This window comes from Trichechus manatus, unplaced genomic scaffold, assembly GCF_000243295.1.
Source record: "Trichechus manatus latirostris isolate Lorelei unplaced genomic scaffold, TriManLat1.0 scaffold00058, whole genome shotgun sequence".
Taxonomy (NCBI): Eukaryota; Metazoa; Chordata; class Mammalia; order Sirenia; family Trichechidae; genus Trichechus; species Trichechus manatus.
Genome location: NW_004443994.1, coordinates 8,276,380 through 8,287,072, shown reverse-complemented (window position 1 = coordinate 8,287,072; position 10,693 = coordinate 8,276,380). Strand labels below are relative to the sequence as shown.

The 10,693-nt window shown below is 38.5% G+C and overlaps 1 protein-coding gene across 1 annotated transcript in view; it reads right to left on the bottom strand.

The window, feature by feature from the left end:
- Positions 1–480: 480 nt before the first annotated feature.
- CCDC18 (coiled-coil domain containing 18) overlaps positions 481–10,693 on the bottom strand; it is a 103,140-nt gene continuing 92,927 nt past the window's right edge. Inside the window, exon 30 of the mRNA XM_023733450.1 lies at positions 481–622. The gene's annotated coding sequence lies outside the window, so the exon portion shown is untranslated. The remainder of the gene's footprint in view (positions 623–10,693) is intronic.

Here is a 10,693-nt window from a genome sequence, read left to right as displayed (position 1 = left end):
ATTATTACGAGAGACTTGAACATGTATTAATGTTGATGAGAAATAGCCAGAACACAGGAAAAGACTGAAGACATAGTTGAGAGGAAATAACTGAAGGGCAATGACTGAGGACACAGAAAGGAATCAAAACATATGTAGACAGATTACCTAGAGGGAAATCTAGTCTCCACTGAGATGACAGAGGTAAACTGAGTACAGATTCAGATTAAGTTTGTAAACTGTATGAATTTGATGACGGCTGCCATTCTCTCTTTGAAGCAGGAGATGAAGTCATCTGCTAAATGTACATGTTATCTGTGTCTCTGTCATAACAGACTTGAGAAAAACAGTAGAGGCTTGACCCAGATTAATACATACCAAGAAGATTTTTAGGCAATGGTGGAGAATCACAAGTGTACATTAGGGTAAGATTAAGCTACTTTACAAAGAAATTCTCAAAATTCTGTGGCTTAAAGAAGACAGATGTTTATTTCTCTCTCATGTAATAGTCCAAGGAAAATACTCCAGGTCACTCTGGCACCCAGGTTCCTTCTGTTTTTCCGCCATCCCCTATGATGTTTTCCTCATCTGCATGGTTGAAGTTGGGTTGCAGGCAATTCCAGCTCCAGTGAATGGGAAAGACCTTGGAGGAGCACATATGTGATTATTTTAATACCCAGGCCTGAAGTAGCATACCTCAGTTTTGCTCATGTTCTGTTGGTGAGTACGTAGTTACCAGAGGGGCTGGGAAATGTAGTATCTGGCCATGAGCCAAGCTAAAACTCTTATTACGGAAAAAGGGGAAAGAACTGATTTTGGTGAAAAATTAGTAATCTCCATCACAGCATGGTTGTATGCTTTTCTCTAGCAATACACTTAAATATAGGGAGAAAAAAATAAGACAATCAGTAAAGGTTTACCCATATAACTAAACAACTAACCATCTTAGGAAAAAGGCAAGAGCATGATTTGAAGTGATAGGCCATTACGATATCTAGGATGAATAAGGAAGAATTTGAATAATAATATCAGCTAATAGCTAGCATTTACTGATCACTTACTACATGCCAGGTACTATTCTAAGTGCTCTAAATGTGTTGGACGGTTTAACAGTCACAATAATGTTTTAAGGTAGGTACCATTATTCTATTTTATAGTTGAGAAATTAAAGGCACAGAGAGATTAGGTAACTTACCCAAAGTGATAGGGCAAATTGTTGGCTGACAAGCCTCTGAACTGGTCCAGAAGTAATCTGGTTCCAGAATCCAGACTGTTTCTGAAGAATGACCCTTGTGCACCTGAGTTCTGTTGTTGGGTGGAGTGTTCTATATATTCCTGTTAGGTCTAGTTGGTTTATAGTGTTGTTTAAAGTCTTCTATTTCCTTAGTTTAGAAACCCTGGTGGCGTAGTGGTTAAGAGTTTGGCTGCGAATCAAAAGGTCGGCAGTTCGAATCCACCAGCCACTCCTTGGAAACCCTATGGGGCAGTTCTACTCTGTACCACAGAGTTAGTATGAGTCAGAATTGACTTGATGGCAACTGGTCTTTGTTATTTCCTTAGTGATCTTCTGTCTAGATATTCTATCCATTATTAAAAGTGGTACATTGAAGTCTCCAACTAACATTATAGAACTGTCTATTTCTCCCTTCAATTTTGTCAATATTTGCTTCATACATTTTGGGGCTGGTGTTAGGTGCATACATGCTTACGACTGTTATATCTTCTTGATTAACTCATCAGTAAAGTACTTCTTCATCTCTTGTAATAGTTCTTTACTTGAAGTCTATTTTTTTTGATATTAGTATAGAAATACCAACTCTCTTTTGATTACTGTTTGCATAGAGTTTTGTTTTCCAATCCCTTCACTTTCAACTTATCCGTGTCTCTGGATATAAAGTGAGTCTCTTGTAGACAGTATATAGTTGGATCATGTTGTTTTTTTATTCATCCAGCCAAACTTTGCCTTTTTATTGGAGTTTCATTCATTACATTTAAAGCAATGATAAGGAAGAACTTTTGTCCCTGTTTTCTGTGTGTCCTACTTTTTTTGGCCCTCATTTCCTCTATCACTGCCTTCTTTTCTGTTTATTTTTTATAGTGACACATTTTGTTTAATTCTGTGTATATGTTTTAGATATTCTCTTTATGGTTACCATGGGGATTACATTTATCATCCTAAACTTAATCTAGTTTGAATTGATACCCACTTAACCTCAATAGCATGTGAAAACTCTGCTCCTATACAGCTTTGAACCCTCCCCCTTTATGTTGGTATTGTAACAAATTACATCTTTATACATTGTGTGTTCAATAACATATATTTACATTTTATGCATATGTTTATTAAATCATATAGGAAGTAAAAAGTGGAGTTACAAACAAAAAATATGAGACTGGTTTTTATATTTGTCTGTAGTTATCTTTACCAGAGATCTTTATTTCTTGACATGACTTTGGGTTATGGTCTAGTGTCCTTTCATTTCAACCTGAAGGACTCCTTTAATCATTTATTGTAGTGCAGATCTAGTGGTAACAAACTCCCTCACGGCTTTTGTTTATGTGGGAATGTGTTTATTTCTTCCTCATTTTTGAGGGACAGTTTGCCAGATATATAATTCTTGGTTAACAGGTTTTTTTTTTGGTTTAGTTTAGTTTTGTTTTCTTTCAGCATTTTAAATATGCCAGCCACTGCCTTTTGGCCTCCCTTGTTTCTGATGAGAAATCAGCTGTTAATCTCATTGAGATTTCTTGTAATTGATAAGTCACTTTTTTCTTGCTGCTTTCAAGATTCTCTCTGTTTCTGTGTTTTGACAGTTTGATTATAAATGTGTCTCAATATAGATCTCTTTGAGTAATTTATCCTCTCTGGAGTTTGATGAGCTTCTGGGACATATAGATTCCTATTTTTTGTTTTGTCAAATTTGGAAAGTTTTGTCATTATTTCTTCAAATATTCTTTCTGCCCCTTTCTCTCCCTCCTCTCCTTCTGGGACTCCCATAATGTATATGTTGGTACGCTTCACGGTGTTCCATAGGTCCCTTAGGCTCTGTTCACTTTTCTTCATTCTTTTTTCTTTCTAACCCTCAGACTGGATAATTTCAATTGCCCTATCTTCAAGTTCACTGATTACTTTGCCTGCTCAAATGTGCTGCTGAACTCCTCTGGTAAATTTTACATTTCAGCTATTGTACTTTCCAGCTACAGAATTTCTGTACAGATATTCTCATTTTGTCCATACATCATTTTCCTACTTTCCGACTTGTTTTCCGTTAGCTCTTTGAGCATATTTAAAACAGCTGTTTTAAAGTCTTTTTGTAGTAAGTTCAATGTCTGGGCTTTCTCAAGGACAGTTTCTGTTGCATTATTGTTTTCCTATAAATGGGCCCACCATCTTTTTTTGTTTGTGTACTTTGTGACTTTTTGTTGAAAACCAGGCATCTGAATATTATAATGTGGTAACTCTGGAAATCAGATTCTTCACCTTCCCAGAGTTTGCTCTCTCCTTTCATTGCTGAAGGCTGTAGCTGCCCATTGGTTTAGTGATTTTTCCAAACTGATTTTTCTCTGTGTATGTGCAGAGACTGTATTCTTTGTCGTGTGTGCTCAATAAACTCTCTGTTCCTTTAGCTTGTGTTCAGCTAGTGTTTTGACAAAGATTTCCTTGAACTTTCCTTTAACGCCAGGGGCTAAAACAAAACAAAAACAATCAAGACAGTTCTCCCAGTTTTTGCAGATTGGCTCTGTGTGAGATCAGCCTAAGGGGAAAACTTAGAATTTCCTCAGGTTTTTTCTGGGCATGTATCTCACTCTGGGTATGACGCTGCTTTCTAAATCCCCCATATACATAGGTACTTTTGAATGCTCTAATTTCCCAAAGAAACTCTCTGTCTGGTTTTTCCTTCCAGGCCTTTTGGTGGTGTATTGTATGTCTCAACCATACTCTTTTGCTCCTGGTGGCTACAAGCTGATTGTCTGCCTTACAGTGTTTCAAGCAATGTCCACTGCTTTCCTGCCCTAAGTGAGTTCTGAGATAGGCAAAACAGATTATGCGTGTCTTGCATCAGTCCCTCAGTTAACCACAGGCAGGTTACAAAATACAAAATAATTTGTGAATAAGGTCTGCTCTGCCCCTCCAGAACCAGGGACCAGGGTCTCTCACACTGGTATCATGGGCTGCTATGTTCAAGATTGCCACTGAGGTGGGGAGGGAGTGGGGCACAGGCAAATAAAAAAGCCACAAAACTTTCCTACCATTTTGCCTTTTTCTTGATTCAGAGTTCACTTTGTTGCTGCAAGCCTTGATTGTTTCCAGAGTCTGACAAAGTTGGTTCCAACAGTTGCTGTTTGTTTTCGATGTTTCTGTGCGGGGACGGGAGCTTGAAGCTGTCTATTCTGCCATCTTGCTGACTCAGAGCCCCTACTTTTAACCACATCATTAAATTGCCTCAATGATAAAAGCTATTGTTCATTGAGTACTTACTCTATTCAGGTATTGTAGTACTATTTCACATGCATTATCTTATTTAATCCTCGTGACATAAGCTTATAAAAGTGGAAAATCAAACTCAGATCTGTGTGATATCAAAGTTCATTTCTTATTTTTTTAAATTTCTAATTCTTTTTATTGAGGTAGAATTTATGAACAGTGAAATGCAGATATTGTAAGCATATAATTCAGTGAGTTTGGACCAATGTATACACTTGTATAGCCAACAGCCTGATCAAGATATAGAACATTTCATTATCCCAGAAAGTTTCCTCCTGCCCCTCTCTGCTCAGTTCTTCCCACCTCCACCAGAGATAACCACTGTTCTGATTTCTATTATCATAGACTGCTTTTTAAGATTTATACATGTTATTATGTATAACACTATTTCTTTTTACAGTATTTAATTTTATATCTATTTCAAGTTACTTATCCATTCTCCTACTGATGGACATTTGAGCTGTTTCCAATTTTTGCCTATAAATAAATAAAGGTACAACCTTCATCTAAAGTACAAAAAAACAAAAATATAAATAAAGGTACTACGAACATTCTTGTACAAGTCTTGTACAAGTCATTTCTCCCAGCTAAACACCTAGCAGTGATATTGCTGAGTCCCAGAGTAGCTGTATGCACAATATGAAAAGGAAGTTCCAGGGCGGGGCCAAGACGGTGGAGTAGTCAGACACTTTCGGCGGTCCTTCTTACAACAAAGACCCGAAAAAACAAGTGAATCAATTACATATGACAATCTAGGAGCCCTAAACATCAAAGGCAAAGTTGAGGAATCAGACTGGCGGGGGAGGGAGAGACGGTTCAGAAGCACTGAGGAGTTGTCAGACCTGACCCAATGGGAGCCGGAGCCCTTCAGGACAGATCAGCTTGTAGTGCGCAGTGAGGCAAGCAGCGGAGCTCAGGAGGCGTTTTTCACATCAGGAAAGGCCCAGAGGCAGACAGTCTACTTGGCCATCCAGAACCAGTGAAAAGAAGCCCTCAATTGGCGAAAGATAAGTACTTGCGTCTGGCCTACTGTGCGGATCAAAAACACCTCCCTTTGGAAAAAACCTCTTTCCCATTTACCTCCCTGCTCTGCACTGGGTCCAGGATGGCTTCAGTGACTGCTAAGACCCTTGGGCCAGAAGTAGGATCCATCATGCGCTCTGAGCCATTCTCCTGGCCTTGAAGAGGGAACAAACTAACAAACGGGGAAAAAATAATCTGCCAGCTCCCCTAAGCCAGGAACTCAGGGTAGACACAGCTCCTTTGCCTAGGCACAGGCATAAGAGGTCCATGGACTTTGAGTGCCTTTCCCCCTGCAGAGACGTGTGTGGGCCCATTTCAACAGCGTAGGCCCTTATTACCACAGTACACAGTACACCTGAAGCCTAACTTCAACTGTATCAGCTCTAGAGTGAAGTGGCAGCTTCATGACATCTGACACTGCCCATTAAACAGGGTCCTTACCTACCCCCATCAGGGGCCTGAGGACTAGTGGCTCCACCCACACCACCTAGCTACCTGCGACAGGGGCCCCAGAATACGTGGTGCCCCCTAGTCCTTACAGCCAACAGCACTGGGTGCTCATAGTCCTGCTGCAAAACCCACCCACCTACGCGCTCCTAGGGAACAGGGACACACTTTCCTCCCAGACACTCAGGGGCGGCCATCGGCTCGCTGCCTTGCTCAGCGTGTGACTCCCTGCTGCAGCTGGATGCCTGTGCCTACACCAATCACCCATGCCTGTCTGGGACTGTAGGTGAGAGCCTGCACTACAAACTTGGTGGCTGACTACCTGGACAACTGAGCTGAATCCATACAAGCGGAGTGGGCAGACTCCTGGGCTCTCATACTTAGTGGCAGGTTTGGCCACCAGATGGCACGATGTTGGAACTTCAGGGGTGCTGGTGATCAGGCTAGCTCACACAAGCAGCCTATTTGGGCATATCAAAACAAAACAAAACAAGAAGCTAGGACACAGTAAGCAAACATAAAAATATATATATAATTTATTGATGGCGCGGAGACAACAGTCAACATCAAATCACATAAAAAGGCAGACCATGATGGCTCCAGCAAGCTCCCAAAATAATCAAGAAATTTTCCAGAAGAAGATAATTTCTTGGTATTACTGGAGGCAGAATACAAAAGATTAATATACAGAACTCTTCAATAAATCAGGAAGTAGATCATGCAAAATGCACAACAAGCAATACAAGAACTTAAGAAGATTAGAGAAGAGCATAATGACAAATTTAACAGGCTGCAAGAATCCACAGAGGGCCAGCAATAGGAAATCCAAAAGATTAACAATAATATTTCAGAATTAGACAACTCAACATAAAGTCACAGGAGCAGAACTGAGGCAATGGAAATCAGAATTAGTGAGATGGAAGATAAAGCACTTGACACCAACTTATTTGAGGAAAAATCAGATAAAAGGATTAAAAGAAGAAGAAACCATAAGAATTATGGGGGACTCCATCAAAAGGAATAACCTACGAGTGACTGGAGTACCAGAACAGAGCGGGGATAACAGAAAATACAGAGGGAATTGTTGAAGATTTGTTGGCAGAAAACTTCCCTGATATCATGCAAGATGAGAAGATATCTATCCAAGATGCTATCAAACCCCACATAAGGTAGATCCCAAAAGAAAGTCACCAAGACATATTATAATCAAACTTGTGAAAACCAAAGATAAAGAGAGAACTTTAAGAGTGGCTACAGATAAATGAAAAGTTATCTAAAAAGGAGAATCAATAAGACTAAGCCTGGACTACTCAGCAGAAACCATGCAGGCAAGAAGGCAATGGGATGACATATATAAAGCCTTGAAGGAAAAAACTGCCAGCCAAGAATTATATATCCAGCAAAACTGTCTCTCAAATACGATGGTGAAATTAGGGCATTTCCAGACAAACAGAAGTTGAGAGAATTTGCAAAAACCAAAGCAAAATTACAAAAAATACTGAAGGGAATCCTCAGGTTAGAAAATCAGCAACATCAGACAACACCCCAAGACTAGAACACAGGACAGACCAACCAAATATCAACCCAGACAGGGAAGTCAAAAAATAAATCAAAGCTAAAACACTGAAAATAGGGAAACAGAGATGTCAATATGTAAAAAATTATAACATTAAAAGAAAAAAGGACTAACAAATGTAGACACAGAGTTTTCATATGGAGAGGAAGTCAAAGTGATATAAAGAAATAAAAGACTGGTTTAAAATTAGAAAAATGGGGTAAATATTAAGATAACCACAAAGCAAACTAACAATCCTACAGGTCAAAATAAAGAACAAGAAAAATATAGACTCAGCAAATACAAAATCAACAACAATGAAAAACATGAAAAGAAAATACATAAAGAAAAATGACTCAGCCAGAAAATTAAGTGGAACAAAGAAACTGTCAACACACAAAAAAAGACATCTAAATGACAGCACTAAACTCATACCTATCAATAATTATGCTATATGAAAGTGGACTAAATGCACCAATAAAGAGACAGAGAGTGGCAGAATAGATAAAAAAAACATGATCCATCTATATGCTGCTTACAAGAGACACACCTTAGACTTAAAGACAAATTAAAACTCAAAAGATGGAAAAAAATATATCAAGTAAACAACACTCAAAAAAGAGCAGGAGTGGCAATATTAATCTCTGACAAAATAGACTTTAAAGTAAAATCCACCACAAAGGATAAGGAAAGACATTATATAATGATTAAAGGGTCAGTACACCAGGAGGACATAATTATACTAAATATTTATGCACCCAATGACAGGGCTCCAAAATACATAATACAAACTCAATAGCACTGAAAAGATAGATAGACAGCTCCACAAAGATAGACAGACTTCAACCCACCACTTTCGGCAAAGGACAGAATATCCAGAGAGACGTTCAATAAAGACACGGAAGATCTAAATGCCACAATCAACCAACTTGATCTCATAGACATATACCGAACACTCCACCCAACAGCAGCCAAGTATGCTCTCTCTTCCAACGCACATGGAACATTCTCCAAAACAGACCAAATATTAGCCAGAAAGAAAGCCTTACCAGAATCCAAAGCATTGAAATATTACAAAGCATCTTTTCTGACCATAAAGCCATAAAAGTAGATATCAATAACAGAAAAAGCAAGGAAAAAAAATCAAACACATGGAAACTGAACAACACCTTGCTCAAAAACTACTGGATAATAGAAGAAATTAAGGATGCAATAAAGAAATTCACAGAATCCAACGAGAATGAAAACACACCATACCAGAACCTTTAGGACACTGCAAAAGCAGTGCTCAGAGGTCAGTTTATAGCAATAAATGAACACATTCAAAAAGAAGAAAGGGCCAAAATCAAAACATTAACCCTACAACTGCAACAAGTAGAAAGAGAACAGCAAAAGAAGCCCCCAGGTGCCAGAAGAGAGGAAATAATAAGAATTAGAGCAGGATTAAATGAAATACAGAAAAGAAAAACAATTGAGTTAACAAGACCAAAAGATGGTTCTTTGAAAAGATCAACGAAATTGATAAACCATTGGCCAAACTGACAAAAGAAAAACAGGAGAGGAAGCAGATAACCCGTATAAGAAATAAGATGGGTGACATCACATCAGACCCAACTGAAGTTAAAAGAATCCCAACAGAATACTATGAAAAATTGAACTCTAACAAATTTGAAAACCTGGAGGAAATGGGCAAATTTCTAGAAACTCACTACCTACCTGAACGAACACAAACAGAGGCAGAACAACTAAATGAAACCTATAACAAAAGAAGAGATTGAAAAGGTAACTTAAAAGCTCCCAACAAAAAAACCCCTGGCCTGGACAGTTTCACTGGAGAATTCTACCAAACTTTCAGAGAGGAGTTAACACCACTACTACCAAAGGTATTTCAGAGCACAGAAAACGATCGAATACTCCCAAACTCATTCTATGAAGCCAGCATAACCCTGATACCAAAACCAGGTCAGGATACCACAAAAAAAGAAAATTACAGACCAATATCCCTCATGAACATAGACGCAAAAATCCTCAACAAAATTCTAGCCAATACAATTCAGCAACGTATCAAAAAAATAATTCATCATGATCAAGTGGGATTTACACCAGGTATGCAGGGATGGTTCAACATTAGAAAACCAATCAATGTAATCCATCACATAAACAAAACAAAAGACAAGAACTACATGATTTTATCAATCAATGTAGAAAAGGCATTTAACAAAGTCCAACACCCATTCATGATAAAAACTCTCAGCAAAAGAGGAATAGAAGGGAAATTCCTCAACATAATTAAGGGCATTTATACAAAGCCAACAGCCAACAGCATCTTAAATGGAGAGACTTTGAAAGCATGCCCCTTAAGAATGGGAACCAGACAAGGATGCCCTTTATCACCACTCTTATTCAACATTATGCTGGAGGTCTTAGCCAGAGCAATTAGGCTAGAAAAAGAAATAAAGGGCATTCCAAATTGGTAGGGAAGAAGTAAAAGTGTCTCTATCTGCAGATGATATGATCTTATACACAGAAAACCCCAAAGAATGCACAAGAATACTACTGGAACTAACGGAAGATATCAGCAAAGTATCAGGATACAAGATAAAACATACAAAACTCAGTTGGATTCCTTTACACCAACAAAGAGAACTTCCAAGAGGAAATCACCAAATTAATACCATTTACAATAGCCCCCAAGAAGATAAAATACTTAGGAATAAATCTAACCACAGACACAAAAGACCTATAGAATGAAAACTACAAGACACTACTGCAAGAAACAAAAAGAGACCTGCATAAGTGGAAAAACATACCTTGCTCATGGATAGAAGACGCAACATTGTGAAGATGTCAATTCTACCCACAGCCATCTACAGGTACAATGCAATCCCAATCTAAATTCCAACAGCATTTTTTAACGAGATGGAGAAACAAATCACCAATTTCATATGGAAAGGGAAGAGGCCCCGGATAAGTAAAGCATTACTCAAGAAGAAGAACAAAGAGGGAGGCCTCACACTACTGATTTCAGAAACTATTATACCGTCACGGTAGTCAAAACAGCCTGGTACTGGTACAACAACAGATACATAGACCAATGGAAGAGAACTGAGAATCCAGACATAAATTCATCCACCTATTAGCAGCTGATATTTGACAAAGGCCCAAAGTCTGTTAATTGGGGAAAAGACAGTCTCTTTAACAAA